The sequence below is a fragment of the Heptranchias perlo genome, chromosome 7 (genome assembly GCF_035084215.1).
Source record: "Heptranchias perlo isolate sHepPer1 chromosome 7, sHepPer1.hap1, whole genome shotgun sequence".
In the NCBI taxonomy this organism is placed as follows: Eukaryota; Metazoa; Chordata; class Chondrichthyes; order Hexanchiformes; family Hexanchidae; genus Heptranchias; species Heptranchias perlo.
In genome coordinates this window covers 35,237,195-35,253,781 of record NC_090331.1, presented here as the reverse complement: position 1 = coordinate 35,253,781, position 16,587 = coordinate 35,237,195, and the positions used below count along the sequence as shown (strand labels likewise).

The following is a 16,587-nucleotide window of genomic DNA, read 5'->3' as shown; positions in this document are numbered from 1 at the left end:
CACCCGATAGCGGGTGCTAAAATGACGCCCCATGAGGTTATGAAAGGCGCTATATAAATGCACGTTCTTTCATTTTCTTAAAGTAGCTATTCAATATGCAATGTGACATCAAAGAGAAGATTTTATTCAGGAAATAAATCCATTTTGTGAAGCATGTAATTTTTATATTAAGTTGGAGATGAGTACACAGCCCAACTCGGTTGCTAAAATGTTATTGTCCAGAAATCTGTATTTTTCAGTTTTTCCTAAATTGATTTGTATAGATTAATTGGTTTTACACAATGTACTTTATCCAGAGAATTAAAAGTTGCCCAGAAATAACCAAAAGCCTTTTGCAAAAACACTGACATTTCCTATTATATTAAACACTCAAAAGATATACAATATTTCACTTGGTTAATCTGTTTCTCTCTCTCTCCACAGATGCTGCCTGACCTGCTGAGTATTTCCAGCATTTTCTGTTTTTATTTCCAGCATCCGCAGTATTTTGCTTTTATTTTCGTGATCAATCTACTATAGTCACATCATACAGTGATCAATAGAGTTTTATGCTTATTTAAGTGTCAAAAGTTGTGTAAGCTTTGTGATAGATTGAGAGTTTTTACTAACCCAAAAGGCAGTGACCCCTACTGTTTCTGATGTAAATTAGCAACTTACATTCAGAAGCTCAGACAACTGGTCAAATTTGCAGTTGATATCAAATTAGGAGAAACTGAATCGGAGACGACAGCTCAGGAATTACAAAAAAAGAGAAAAAAATATGTAAGTGGGTGAAACAATGGCAAATTAAATTTAGTACAGAGAAAAGTAAAGTACCACAGATAGGAAAAAATGGGTGACATATGGTGTTAAAATAACCACGGGCGAAATTGAAAGAAATCTAGAGTTTTAATTAGCCAGATGCTCAATCACTTCAGAGCAGCAATTAACAAAACAAATAGAATGCAGAACTATTTGGCTAAACAGGAGAATGCAAGTCAGAGGAAGTTATGCTTAAGTTGTATAGGGCTCTGCATAAATGCCAATCGAGAAGACTGACAAAAGCTTCAAAAAAGCCGACAAGTCAAACAACAAGCAGGGTAGTCACGATGAACTTTTATAAAACACTGGTTCGACCACAACTGGAGTATTGCGTCCAGTTCTGGGCACCGCACTTTAGGAAAGACGTGAAGGCCTTAGAGAGGGTGCAGAAGAGATTTACTAGAATGATTCCAAGGATGAGGGATTTTAGTTACATGGATAGACTGGAGAAGCTGGGGTTGTTCTTCTTGGAACAGAGACAGTTTCGAGGAGATTTGATTGAGGTATTCAAAGTCATGAAGGGTCTAGACAGAGTAGAGAGAGAGAAACTGTACCCATTGGTGGAAAGGTCAAGAACCAGAGGACATAGATTTAAGGTGATTGGCAAAAGAACCAAAGATGACATGACAAAAAACTTTTTTACACAGCAAGTGGTTGTGATCTGGAATGCACTGCCCGAGAAGGTAGTGGAGGCAGATTTAATCATGGCTCTCAAAAGAGAACTGGATAAGTACTTGAAGGGAAAAAATTTGCAGGGCTTTTTTTTTCATTCGTTCATGGGATGTGGGCGTCGCTGGCGAGGCCAGCATTTATTGCCCATCCCTAATAAGGGATAGGGTGGGGGAGTTGGACTAGCTGGATTGCTCTTGGATAGAGCCAGCACAGACTCGATGGGCCAAATGGCCTCCTTCTGTGCTGTAACCTTTTTATGATTCTAACTAAAGAAAAAATCAAAAACAACACTGAATATAGGCCAATGATCGGGGCCTCTGCTTTAAGGTGACTGAATAGGTTGAATTCTGTTTTACTACATGGGATTCCAGGATTGTCACCACCGTCTTAAAACCACATTTCATAATTCACTCCGTTTTTCTGTTAAAACAAAAACCTAAAAGCTCTGTCTACGATGCACACTTAGAATGCATCGGGACATGAGCTTGTTTTAATTTAGGTTGTAGGTATATCCAATATATCCATCACTTATATTGCAGAGAAAGAAAAACACGTGTGCATTTTTGTAGAATTCGATCTAGAAATCTGGGAAGGAGTTTATTACCTAGGAGAGGTCCGTGAGCACGCTCCTCCAGGAAATTTTGTTTGACACATTTCGGTTCATTTTCCAGCATGTTAGAATGTACTGTGATTCAGCCTTTGAAACTAAAAATAGTTTACCCTGTAAGGCTTATAGAATTGTTAAGTATTAAAATAAAGTAGTTGTTACTAACATAAGAGTACAACTAAATATGATGTGATCCCTCATTAGAGAAAGGGTCCAGAGATTTCCATTTGTGGATTGATGGGGCAAAAGAGATAAAAATAACACTGAACAGCAGAAAGAATTTTAATTCCCTCACCAGTCTGCCATCAGGTGCCAGGTAATCACAAGCCAGCATACACACAACCTCCACTCATTCGCACAGATGTTCAACCCTCACGCATGCACACAGATGTTCAACCTTTGTGCAAAAACGTTCAACTTCCATAAATTGGTATAACATTGTGCATGTACACAAGCACGTCACAAAGCATTCTGGGCATCTTAGAGAGCTAACAAGAAACACCAATATTGTCATCAAATGGTGACATGTGAATGTAACTCGGGAAATGCCGTCAGCATGAACACTGATGGTTGGCATACCGTCGGACTACAGCTCGAGTACTGTATCCAGTTCTGGTCACAGAGATACAGGGGAGACATTTGAGATCCGAAGGCAGTGCAGAGAAAAACCCACAAGACTGATCCTCAACATCTGAATTATGAGGAAGGACTGTAGAAACTTGGGAGATAAACTCGGCATTGCGGATCCTCCGCCTCTAAAAGAAATGGAAAGAAAAATTGGGCAGGGTGTACAACTGGTGTCTGATCTCCAACGTAGAGTTTATCCTTTGATCTTTTCAGCCCTGGAACGAGATAGCCGAGAGGGAATCCTATCGAGATATGCACGATAGTAAATAGTTTGGATAAGGTAGCCAGAATACTACTTAAAACTAAACTAAATGTTGGGATGAATGCCCTTATTCTGTGCTGAAACAGCTATGTATGTGTGGCCAGGAAATTTCCTAGGATCTGCTCCCATTTTGCTGGCGATACTTCGCCGTAAGTGCGTTGGGAATCCAGTTTACACATGTAAACAGGGCTTTCGCCACTCTTTTGGCAAAGTAACGCCAGGAAAATGGGAGCAGATCCAAGGAATTTCTGGCCTATGATTATACAATCCTGTCAGGTGTTTCTGACAATGTAAAACAGAGTCAGAGATATTTAACAATTATATTTTCCAGAACAAAAAAAAAGTGGCATAGGACTGACTTAAGGGTTTAGTGACACCAGCAACTGCAGCATCAGTTCCAGGGAGGCATTCCCTCATTTATACTATAATAAAACAAAAGCAAGATACTGCGGATGTTGGAAATCTGAAATAAAAACAGAAAATTATGGAAAATCTCAGCAGGTCAGGCAGTATTTGTGGAGAGAGAAACAGAGTCAACAACCTTTTGTCAGAACTGGAAGAAGTTTGAGATTCAACAATTTTTAAGCAAGTACAGAGCCGGGGAGGGGTGGGGGGGTGGTGGAGGGGAGGAAAGGAAAGAACAAAAAAGGGAAGTTCTGGGTGGAGGGCAGGAGTGATTTAATGATAAAAGGGATGATAGTGCAAGGCAAAAGAGGACAAATAAAGAAAAGGTTTATGCTACTTGATTCAAACTGGAACTTTCTCACCCAGGTTACAGGCATGCGCAGAACTCCACTCCTGAAGGTTACAATTTCATTGCTTCGAGATCATGGGCAGAAGTATCCCCATTCACTGAATTTTCAAACATGCTCCAGAGGTCCAATGGGCCCATAGGCATTTAAAAAAAAAGGTCTGACAGCGCATTGGAGTTATAATTAATAAGGTATCAAACCAAGTGGTGCCAGACTCTCTCCTCCCTCCTGCTCGAACACTGCATTTTTAACATAGCTGCGAAGTAGAAACAGCTTGTCAACAATACCAAAGTTGCAATATAAACACATCCTAACACGAGGCCAAACGACCCATGAACTGAACATTTCAGCTTCGAAAATACACACTTCCACCATATAGAGTACACATAACCAGAAAAGGGATTCTCGATAAAAGATTTTTATTACCCCATCCCCCAAAAAAGTTTTATTTTGTGTCCAGTTATTCTCAAGTCAGAAAGGCAGAACAATCTATCACAGAATTATTAATACCATGCCTTAGCTAATCCATCAGAAAACACAAATTCCCAGTGATGGAATTCACTCACCATGGCCACCCACAAGCAAGTTTCCCTCAGCCACTACAGCAGTGCGTGACTGAAAACCTCTCAGTCAAATCGGTAACATACACTGCAAACACAGTATCTCAGAGAAAACTGTGCCCTCAACTGACCTGGACTAAGATCTAACATACCCAAAAAAAGCTTTTTACAGTCTTCCCAATACACTATAGCTATGAGCCAAAGAAACCATTAAATACACATCAAAGCAAACTACAATAGTTGATTCCAGAAAATGACAGTTAAGAGTATGCTCCAGGTACAAGTTTGCTTTTTAAACACCAGAGATTTAATGTGAAATCCAACATATAAATCGTACCTCAGTACATCTTGTTTACCTATTTTACAGCTACCACGCTGGTTAAAAGCCCCATGGTTCTGAAATTACAATAAAATGTACAAACTTAACTCATTTGTTTCAAATTCCCCTCTCCACTACTCTAAATGGATAAATGCCCTTGCTGAAATAGTGGCGAGAGTGAACAAAGAAGATATAACTTTCATTTAGATAGTACAATCTACATCCTCAGGATGTCCCGAAGTGCTTTACAACCAATGAATTACTTTTGGAGTGTAGTCACTGTTGAAATGTAAGGAAATGTGGCAGCCAATTTGTGCACAGCAAGGTCACACAAACAGCAATGAGATAAATGATAAGATAGACTGTTTTAGTGACGTAGGTAGAGAGATAAATAGTAGCCAGGACCCCGGGGAGAACTCCCCTGTTCTTCTTTGAATAGTGCCATGGGATCTTATGTCCAACTGAGAAAGCAGACAGGGCCTCGGTTTAGTGTCTCATCCGAAAGTCGACACCTCCGAAAGTGCAGCACACCCTCAGTATTAGGAACATAGGAAAATAGGAACAGGAATAGGCCATTTAGCCCCTCGAGCCTGTTCCGCCATTCAATGGGATCATGGCTGATCTGTGAACCAACTCCATATACCCATCTTAGCCGCATATCCCTTAATGTCTTTAGTTAACAAAAATCTATCAATCTCAGATTTAAAATTAACAACTGAGCTAGCGTCAACTGCCGTTTGCAGAAGAGAGTTCCAAACTTTTACCACCCTTTACGTGTAGAAGTGTTTCCTAACTTCACTCCTGAAAGTCCTGGCTCTAATTTTTAGGCTACGTCCCCTAGTCCTAGACTCCCTAACCAGCGGAAATAGTTTCTCTTTATCTACCCCATCAGTTCCCCATCTTGAAAACTTTGATCAAATCACCCCATAATCTTCTAAATTTCAGGGAATACAATCCTAGTTTGTGTAATCTCCACTCGAAATTTAACCCTGAGTCCAGGTATCATTCTAGTAAATCTACTACAATGAAGTGTCAGGCTAGATTACATGCTCAAGTCTCTGGAGTGCAGCTCGAACCCATGACCTCTGACTCAGAGGTAACCCACTGAGCTAAGGACATCATCTAACGTAACTCATTTTTTGAAATTCCTCTCTCCACTATTTTAAATGATTAAATGGCTTTGCTGATTAAGTGGTGAGAGGAAATTCAAATGAAAGCACTAAATATATTTGTGCTAATAATTTCAAGATCTTTAATTTGCCGAGTATACAATATCTACAAAAGTGCAACTTATTCACCATATTGTATGATATAATAACTCATGGGATTCCCAACATCACAAATTTGGATTATTTGAAGTTATATCTCATTATTCGCTAATTTTTTATTTTACTCAAAACTACATTTTTCAGATTCTGCTCAACATTACACCATTACTCAGCTAAGTAGGTTGTGGAAGTTTTTTTTAAATTCGTTCATGGGATGTGGGCATCGCTGGCAAGACCAGCATTTATTATCCATCCCTAATTGCCCTTGAGAAGGTGGTGGTGAGCCGCCTTCTTGAACCGCTGCAGTCCGTGTGGTGACGGTTCTCCCACAGTGCTGTTAGGTATGGAGTTCCAGGATATTGACCCAGCGACGATGAAGGAAAGGCGATATATTTCCAAGTCGGGATGGTGTGTGACTTGGAGGGGAACGTGCAGGTGGTGTTGTTCCCATGTGCCTGCTGCCCTTGTCCTTCTAGGTGGCAGAGGTCGCGGGTTTGGGAGGTGCTGTCGAAGAGGCCTTGGCGAGTGGGCGATCTGCGACCAGGCTTCTGTCAATGCTAGCCTGTAACTTGCTACCAGAAAATATACAAAATAACTTTGCTTGTCTTTTACCACTGCCCTGCTGCAGAAACTCCAATCCACTGCTCAATACTTTCTCTGGAACACCTAGGTCAGATATGTACCCTTATGTGAGGAATCATGGCCATAAACACACAGCCTAACGTTCTGTGAGACATTGGTACACTGAGCTGTAAAACTGTTTTTTTTAAATGCTATTGACTCACAATCCTCAAGGACCCGAGGTTACTCAATATCAACAGTACTATTTTCAGGCTAAAAGGTTAACCAAGTGTATGTCTACTCTGGAGGCCACGCATTGTGCAATACACAAAATGTTTTTTTTAAAGTGAAGATTATCATGAGTATTTGTGCATTATTTGTGGGTGGGGTTTCAGTCAAGAGACAGATATTGCAGAAATTCACAAAGTTCCTGAGAGACTTTCAAAAAGTGAAAAACTGCATTATTTGCAGTTACATTAAAGGTGGAGACATCTGAAGGGCAGATGAAAACCATCAACTTTGATGGTGAATGTCATCTCTGACAGCAGTGGTTTTCATGTTCACACTAGCAGTTTTGAGCCACTGACAGCAGTGCTGTTGGTACCAGTGCCAAAGTCCTAATGTAAATGGGAGTATAAAAGTGTTGCTTTCTAAATAACAAAAACTTGAAGTTACATAGCACCTTTAATGTAGCAAACATCCAAGATGCTTTACCGGCGGGGAGGGGGAAGAAAGGGGAATGGGTGTAGATAAGAGATCTGGCACACAGCCTTTGAGGGTAACAAAAGCTTAGTCAAAGAAATGGATTTTCATAAGATTTTTAAAAAATGGAGAGGGGAGAGGTGGAAGAGTTTATGGAGGGAGTTCCAGACAGCAGGGCTGAGGTAGCTGAAGGATCTGTCAACAATGGTTGAACGCAGCCACAAAGCTACTCAAGAAGCTTGACACCTCCTAAGATGAAGCAGTTCACTTGATTGCTGCCCCTCCATCATTGGTGCACTGCAGCTGCAATTTGTACAATCTACAGAATGCATTGCAGTATCTCGTCAAGGTTACTTCAATAGCACCATCCCCCTCATGACCTCTACCATTGAGAAGGAAGGACAGAAGCAGCAATGTCATGGGAACAATATCACCTCCAATTCATACAATGCCGATGTTGAGAACCAGTGGATGTGGTTTATTTAGATTTTCAGAAGACCTTTGATAAAGTCCCATGTAAGAGATTAGTGTGCAAAATTAAAGCATATGGGATTGGGGGTAATATACTGGCATGGATTGAAAATTGGTTAACAGACAGGAAACAGAGAGTAGGGATAAATGCGTCTTTTTCGGGGTGGCAGGCAGTGACTGGTGGGGTACTGCAGGGATCAGTGCTTGGGCCCCAGCTATTCACAATATATATCAATGATTTAGATGAGGGAACCAAATGTAATATTTCCAAATTTGCTGACGACACAAAACTAGGTGGGATCATGAGTTGTGAGGAGGATGCAAAGAAGCTTCAAGGCGATTTAGACAAGTTGAGAGAGTGGGCAAATACATGGCAGATGCAGTATAACGTGGATAAATGTGAAGTTATCCACTTCGGAAGGAAGGACAGAAAGGCAGAGTATTATTTAAATGGTGATAGATCGGGAAATGTTGATGTACAAAGGGACCTGGGTGTCCTTGTACACCTGTCACTGAAAATAAACAAGCAGGTGCAGCAAGCAGTTAGGAAGGCAAATGGTATGTTGGCCTTCATTGCAAGAGGATTTGAGTACAGGAGCAAGGATGTCTTACTGCAGTTATACAGGGCCTTGGTGAGACCACACCTGGAGTATTGTGTGCAGTTTTGGTCTCCTTACCTAAGAAAATATATACTTGCCATAGAGGGAGTGCAGCAAAGGTTCACCAGACTGATTCCTGGGATGGCAGGACTGTCATATGAGGAGAGATTGGGTTGACTCGGCCTGAATTCACTCGAGTTTAGAAGAATGAGAGGGGATCTCATTGAAACATATAAAATTCTGACAGGGCTAGACTGACTGGATGCAGGGAGGATGTTTCCCCTGGCTGGGGGGTCCAGAATGAGGGGTCACAGTCTCAGGATACGAGGTAGGACATTTAGGACTGAGATGAGAAGAAATTTCTTCACTCAGAGGGTGGTGAACCTGTGAAATTCTCTACCACAGAAGGCTCTGGAGGCCAAGTCACTGAATATATTTAAGAAGGAGCTAGATAGATTTCTAGACACAAAAGGCATCAAGAGGTATGGGGAGAGAGCGGGAATATGGTACTAAGATAGAGGATTAGCCATGATCATATTGAATGGCGGAGCAGGCTCGAAGGACCAAATGGCCTACTCCTGCCACTATTTTCTATGTTTCTATGCTGTTCCTTCACCATCACTGGATCGATATTCTGGAATTCCTTATGCAACACTGTCTTGGGAGCACCATCATAACAAGGGCTATAGCAGTTCAAGGAGAAGGCCGACCACCACTTCTCAGGGCAACTAGGATTAAGCAATAAATACTGCCTTGCTAGGATCGCCCACATCCCTAAAACAAAAAAGTGATCGCTCCCCCTCCCCATATCATATTTAATTTGAGCCTTGCTCAGACAAAAGGAACTGGCAAGATTCCACAAATGTCTGTATCAGATATTTTCCAATTTTCCTTCCTTGGAAACATCTCACTTCCACTTTTTTATCTCATCAAGTGAGATTGGGATCTTCTTGTGCACCAACACTAACATTTTTTAAAGAGCAGGCAGATACATTGCACTAGAGGACCATAAGGACATGGGTTTATGCCAATGATTTCTGTTAAAATTGGATAGCTATGTGGTGAAAGATAGAATACTACAGCCTGCTATTTAGTTGCTTTCAACCTTTATTCACAGAGATTCCCCTTATATATATATTCACACACACCACACTTTAGCTAAGTTTTCCTATAAAGAGGATGCAAGAGACCCCAATTGATACCCACCACCTGAATACAATTAACACAAATCATACAATTAACAATTTCCCCTTAGTGAGCTCCCAATCTCGGTTGAGCTATTAAATTGTGAGATGAACAGAAACTAAGCAATTCCCCATCAGTCAAATCATGAAATGAGTTACCATGGATTGCTATTACTTACATCAGCCCATCCACCTATCACCCACTTTTTAAGCTGGAGAATGTTGCATGGCAAAAAAAAAAGTTCATTCAAATTTCTGTTTTTTTAATATTAAAGGGGAGGGGGGAGGTGAACTGTGGGTCATCCAATTTGTCCAAATAGTTATTTATCCCCTGTGCTCACAGTGGGGAAACTGGGTAACAGTGCAAATGTGGATCTAAGCATTAAAAAAACTTTCCAAGGTTGGAACAGCAACATATATTTTAAAAAGGGAAACAAATTAAACACAAAGCAATCAATGTGTAGGTAATACAAAAGAAATCATGCACCACATACTTCACTCAGAAATGGAGTATTATGTAACATGGTGGCTGAGGTAGATATGGCACCTAAAATAATAGTTCTTTAATGATGTCTGTCTCCTCAGAGATACACCACAGATTTCACGATGTGACAAATACACTTCTTTCTGCACAGAATTCAAAAATGTCGAACATATGCATTTTGTCAGCAGTGTAATAGAAACAAAGTTGTATCCCTATTTTCTGGGTGGGGTGATTTAATTAATCACTGCCCACAGAATAACTAGCTGTAATGACATGTTCACAGCTCAGTCTTGGAAAGATGTAAAATTCACTCATGTCTTCAGTGATTCATGAAATAATACTAGTTAACGCACCATCACTGGTGAGAATCCTATTTTACAAGAATACTAGTTTCTTGTGAACAAAGTATCGGCTTTTAGAAACTGTTATGATATACCCGACCAAGCAGCAACTGCCTCTAGATCAGTGATGATACTAACTGAATGGACAGATGGTTGAAATGTGCACCTTTTAACATTCTGGGCCAACTTATGAAAATGTTATATTGGCACTAGGACAGTGTTGTCCAATAGAAACTGCTGTCGAGCCACAAGGTGTGGTTACAGTGACACCATTTTAGCCACATGCACTAATTTTACTAGAAAACACCTTATGTACACTCACACAATAAAAGTAAATGTACTTCACGTGTATATTTATTTACAAAACATCTACCACCATTCAGTAACCAAGGAAATAAAGCAGCCACGATGATCAAAAATCACTCGCGCGTTCTGCTTTTTTTAACACATGGGATATGCCATGTAAATGTGAGTATTAAGACAACATGCCCAACAATGGTGTCTATTACTTGTTTTTTAAATTTACTAATAAGAAAATAGCCACATCTTGATTTCCAATTAGCCACATAAGGCTAGTGGCTAATGTATTGGTCAACACTGCACTAAGAGGCAAATGTTAATTTGTTTTTATTCAAATATTTCACACATTCGACATCCCACATCCTAGAATTGAAAAACTAACATCACACAGTTCTACAGCACAGGGTGGGGGTGTGGGGAGAAGAGGGAGTTTAGCAAAGGCCCCCAAGAAGTAAGTGTCTCCTAGTGTCATTAAATGAATAAGAGCAAACACCAAATACTAACTTCAATTTATTAAGTATGTCCCCCATATTCTTCTTTCAACGTGTAACATCTTGCAATTATCTGTACTGAATTTCATGTCATAGTTTGGCAACCGCCAATGTGAATCCCACCTCCCTGGTGCCAGGGTAAAGGACATCACTGAGAGGGTGCAAAACATTTTATGGGGTGGGGGGGGGGGCAACAGCCAGAAGTGGTGGACCATATGGGAACCAATGACATAAGAAGGAAAAGGGTAGAGGTCCTGCAGTTAGAGTTTCAGCAGCTAGGGAGGAAATTAAAAAGCAGGACCTCAAAGGTAGTAGTATCTGGATTACTCTCAGTGCTACATGCTAGTGAGCATAAGAATAGTAGGATAAGACAGGTAAATGCATGGCTGGAGCAATGGTGCAGAAGGGAGGGTTTTAGATTCCTGGGGCATTAGGACCAGTTCTGGGACAGGATGGATCTGTTCAAGATGGTTGAGTTGCACCTCAACAGAGCTGGGACCAATGTCCTCGCGGGAAGGTTTTAAACTAACTTGACAGGGGGATGGGCACCAGGATGAAACATTAGAGAGGAGAAACAAGGTGCACAGAGGACTGGTAGGGACAAATAGCACTAGAGTAAAGAATAGTTCAGAAACAGGAAGGATCAGACCAAGGGCAAATGCAAGGCAGTCTAAGATGAGTTTGGAGTGCGTAAATACACATAGTGTGGTAAATAAGGTTGGTGAGCTGCAGCTCAAGTCACCAAATAGGACTATGATATAGTGGCAATAACAGAGACCTGGCTCAAAGAAGGTTGGATTTGGTATTTAATATTCCTGGCTACCAGATAGTCAGGAAAGATAGGGAAGGAAAGAGAGGGGGTTGGCAGTATTGATCAAATAAACTATTATAGCACTAGAAAGGGATGATGTAGTTGAGGGGTCAAAGACAGAATCTATTTGGTTGGAATTATTGAACAATACAGGAACTATTACGCTACTGGGTGTATACCATAGGCCACCAAATAGTGGGAAGGAGATAGAGAAGCAAATTACAGAAAGGTGCAAGAACTATAGAGTAGTGATGATGGGGGACTTCAATTATCCTAATATAGACTGGGACAGTAACAGTGTAAAGGGCAAAGAGAGGGAGGAATTCCTGAAATGTGTACAAGAGAACTTTCTGGAACAGTGTGTTTCCAGCCCAACCAGGAAGCAGTGCTGGATCTAGTTCTGGGAATGAGGTGGGGCAGGTGGAGCATATTTCAGTGGGGGAGCATTTGAGGAACAGTGGCCATAATATCATTAGGTTTAGAATAGTTATGGGAAAGGACAAGGAACAATCAAATGTGAAAATACTTAACTGGAGGAAGGCTAATTGCAGTGAGTTAAAAAGGGATATTGCCCAGGTGGATTGGAATCAAAAATTGGCAGGCAAAACAGTAATTGAACAATGGGAGGCCCTTAAGGAGGAGTTGGTTCGGGTACAAAAGCAAGGAAGTCATGCTAAACCTTGTAAAAGGCCTCAGCTGGAGTATTGTGTTCATGTCAAGGCATCACATTTTAGGAAGAATATCAAGGCCTGGGAGAGGGTGCAGAAGAGATTTACTAGAATGATACCAGGGATGAAGAACTTCAGTAATGTGGAGAAATTGGAGAAGCCAGGGTTGATTTCCATAAAGTAGAGAAGGTTAAGGGGAGATTTGATAAAGGAGAAACTGTTTCCAGCAGCAGAAGGGTCAGTAACCAGAAGACACAGATTTAAGGTGATTGGCAAAAGAGCCAGAGGCGACATGAGGAAACATTTTTTTTTACGCACCGAGTTGTTATGATCTGGAATGCACTGCCTGAAAGGGTGGTGGAAGCAGATTCAATAGTAACTTTCAAAAGGGAATTGGATAAATACTTGAAGGGAAAAAAGTTACAGGGCTACAGGGAGAGAGCAGGGGAATGGGGCTAAAAAGAGCCTGAACAGGCATGATGGGCTGAATGGCCTCCTCCTGTGCTGTACTTACTATGGTACTATTGAATTCTGTACTACTTTGGCCATGTCATCAGAGTTGACATTTCCTGCCCTTCATTTGGTAACCTCAGCAAATTTGGCCAAGTTGCACTGCATTTCATTTCATTTCTGAAACTAGGTCATTTATGTAGATTAGAAATAATAAGCGTTCCAAAACCAATCCCTGGATTTCTGCATTTGATACACTTCCCTAATCTAACCATTCCCCTAATAAATTCAGACAATTCTTATCTACCCAGAAGTCTTATCTACGACCCTCACTCCTTTAAACTCATGTAAACAATTTTACAACACCAAGTTATAGTCCAACGATTTTATTTTTAATCCCACAAGCTTTCGGGGGCTTTCCCCTTCCTCAGGCGGTGTGGAAAACATTTAAACTCATGTAGCAGCCTTTCATGTGGAACTTAATCCGAGGCTTTCCAGAACTCCAGGAACACTACCTAATAGGGCAGATTTAGTGCCCCGAGGAATGTACACACTGACCTCACGGATTTATTGGTTTTGAGCCTTCCTCAGATCACTTTGCGAGTGATGTCAAAGCGTAGTCCGTCTATATTAGTTTATAGTGTATACTGTAAGCACTCACCTCCACTATAAACTCTTCATATAGTTCCCCTCTATTCAAACATTACATTAACCGACTGATTTTTCTTTTCTGACACTCTGGGGTGCCTTATTGCCTTACAGATTCATTCCAGATTCCTTGCAGTGACATTACATCAAGCCAAAGCTCTACAAGCCAAAGCTCTACACTCTGCCCGAGGGGATTTCACCCTGACTGCATCCCCCCGGCATACAATGGCAGGAAGGCTCCAAATGGTTGCCTTCCCCCACTTGACCACTTGATCTTAGCCAAAAGGCCGAGAAGCGTAACCGACTGATACTAACCCTGTTAAAGAAGTTTTTGCCAATAGCACTTGTTGTTGCTTCTTCTCTCCAGCCCTACCAAAATACACGTCATTTGTGGCTCCATCTGAGCAGAACGCTTAAAATAAACTATTTCGTAATGTTTTTTCCTGTGTGATCACAAAGTAATGTTACAGAGCGCGTCTATTGTAAGGTATAACATAGAAACTGCTGTACTTTACATGTCACCATTGCAATAAGGTCAGACGTGCCTCTCTGAGTGAGTGTAATTTGGGTCAGGGATTGGGCCGTGCAGTTTTACACGTTACTTTCCATGCAACAATTCTGCTTCAAGTTGGAAAACTGGCGTATTGTGAAGAAGAGCCGCGTTAAACAGACCTTTTCGAATAACCCCGCGGGGTGGCTGTGTTATAATTCAACTACTGAGCTCCCGGTGCCGCTCTAGTCAAGTGTAGATCAGGCTCGGTGCTCGCCGTTGATTTTTGCTGTAAAGTCAGCTATAAATCAACGACCCGACCGGATGCGAGCTCTCGGATACCAAGAGCACACTTCCTCAAGCCCAAACTCAAAGCACCGAGTCCGCAGACACAACCCAAGCCGACAGACTTCTCGATCTCCGCCTAAATCGGCAACTCACGATGGTTCCCCAGACTGGGAAACCGAAAGTAAACTGCTCAGTGTGTAAAACCCAGAAACTCAACACAACTTACATTAAAAGATCACACTGACACAGCGCGCTAACAGATAGCCTTTGACTTTACAGTACTCACACGTTGTCCCAGCTCTTGATGCAAGCGGACTGGAGGTGTGCCATGTGACTTATTACAGTCACATCATCAGGCTGCTCCCCTCCTCGCTGGGTACTGCGATTAGATGAAAGTACATTCACTAGTCCTTATCAACACCCAACCAACCTTCTTTTGCTCCTTAAGAGGTTATCACAGACTCAAAGAATTACAAGTTTTCGTCGGTATTTCGTCCTGCCCAGAGTGTATTGCAAAAATGGCTTAAAAACATTACTTACCATTCTTGTAATTATTTCCAATATGATTTTTTTTGCTGTTTGAACATTCTTTTGCACTTTTCAAAACCAAATGGAAATAATATCAAAAACAACAACTTGCATTTATATAACATGGATAAAGGGGATCCTTTATCCATGTTATTGTGGTTGTGGTGTACTTGGATTTCCAGAAAGCTTTTGACAAGGTGCCACATCAAAGGCTACTACACAAAATAAGAGCTCATGGTGTAGGGGGTAACATATTAGCATGGATAAAGGATTGGTTAGCTAACAGGAAACAGAGAGTAGGCATAAATGGGTAATTTTCAGGTTGGCAAGATGTAACGAGTGGAGTGCCACAGGGATCAGTGCTTGGGCCTCAACTACTTACAATCTATATCAATGACTTGGATGAAGGGACCGAATGTATGGTTGCTAAATTTGCTAATGACACAAAGGTAGGTAGGAAAGTAAGTTGTGAAGAGGAAATAAGGAGTCTGCAAAGGGATATAGATAGGTTAAGTGAGTGGGCAAAAATTTGGCAGATGGAGTATAATGTGGGAAAATGTGAATTTGTCCACTTTGGCAGGAAGAATAGAAAAGCAGTATATTATTTACAGAGGGATCTGGGTGTCCTAGTACATGAATCACAAAAAGTTAGTATGCAGGTACAGCAAGTGATTAGGAAGGCAAATGGAATGTTGTCATTTATTGCAAGGGGAATGGAATATAAAAGTCGAGATGTTTTGCTACAGTTGTACAGGGCATTGGTGAGACCACATCTAGAATACTGTGTGCAGTCTTGGTCTCCTTATTTAAGAAAGGACATAATTGCTTTGGAGGTGGTTCAGAGAAGGTTCACTTGACTGATTCCTGGGATGAGGGGGTTATCTTATGAGGAAAGGTTGGACAAGTTGGGCCTGTATACACTGGAGTTTAGAAGGATGAGAGGTGATCTTATTGAAACATATAAGATCCTGAGGGGACTAGAAGGGGTAGATGCTGAGGGGATGTTTCCCCTTGTGGGAGAGACTAGAACTAGGGGCCACAGTTTAAAAATAAGGGGTCTCTCATTTATGACGGAGATGAGCAGAATTTTTTTCTGTTAGAGTGTCGTGAGTCTGTGGAACTTCCTTCCTCAGAGAGCGGTGGAGGCAGGGTCATTGAATATTTTTAAGGCTGAGTTAGATAGATTTCTGATTAACAAGGGAGTCAAAGGTTATAGTAGGTAGATGGGAAAGTAGGGTTGAGGTCACAATCAGCCACGATCTTATCAAATGGCAGAGCAGGCTCGAGGGGCCGAATGGCCTACTCCTGCTCTTAATTCGTATGTTTGTATGTTTGTTCGTATATAATGTCTTTAATGTAGTAAAACACCCCAAGGCGCTGTTATGGAGGTGGAAGTAGATGGTCGTTGTGACAGGATATGGAGTTGGAAGCTCAGGATCAAGTATGATTCCAGGTGTAAACAGTCTGGTTCAGCCTGAGACAGTGGCCAGAGAGGGGCATGGAATCGGTGGCTAGGGAATGGAGTTTGTGGCAAGTGCCGAAGACAATGGCTTCAGTCTTCCCAATGTTTAATTGGAGGAAATTACGGCTCATCCAGGACTGGATGTCAGACAAGCAGTCTGACAATACAGAAGCAGTGGACGGGTCAAGAGAGATGGTGAAATAGAGCTGGGTGTCATCAATGTATATGTGGAACCTGGAAA

The 16,587-nt window shown here is 41.4% G+C and overlaps 1 protein-coding gene across 3 annotated transcripts in view; it reads right to left on the bottom strand.

Annotated features, from left to right (window-relative positions):
* The window catches only part of LOC137323604 (metalloreductase STEAP3-like), a 45,977-nt gene extending 31,230 nt beyond the window's left edge, over positions 1-14,747 (bottom strand). Inside the window, exon 1 of one of the 3 annotated variants that reach the window (XM_067987284.1) lies at positions 14,643-14,747. The gene's annotated coding sequence lies outside the window, so the exon portion shown is untranslated. Of the gene's footprint in view, positions 1-14,582 lie in introns of all 3 variants that reach the window. The other 2 variants (XM_067987282.1, XM_067987283.1) reach the window with 2 other exon arrangements.
* Positions 14,748-16,587: the final 1,840 nt, after the last annotated feature.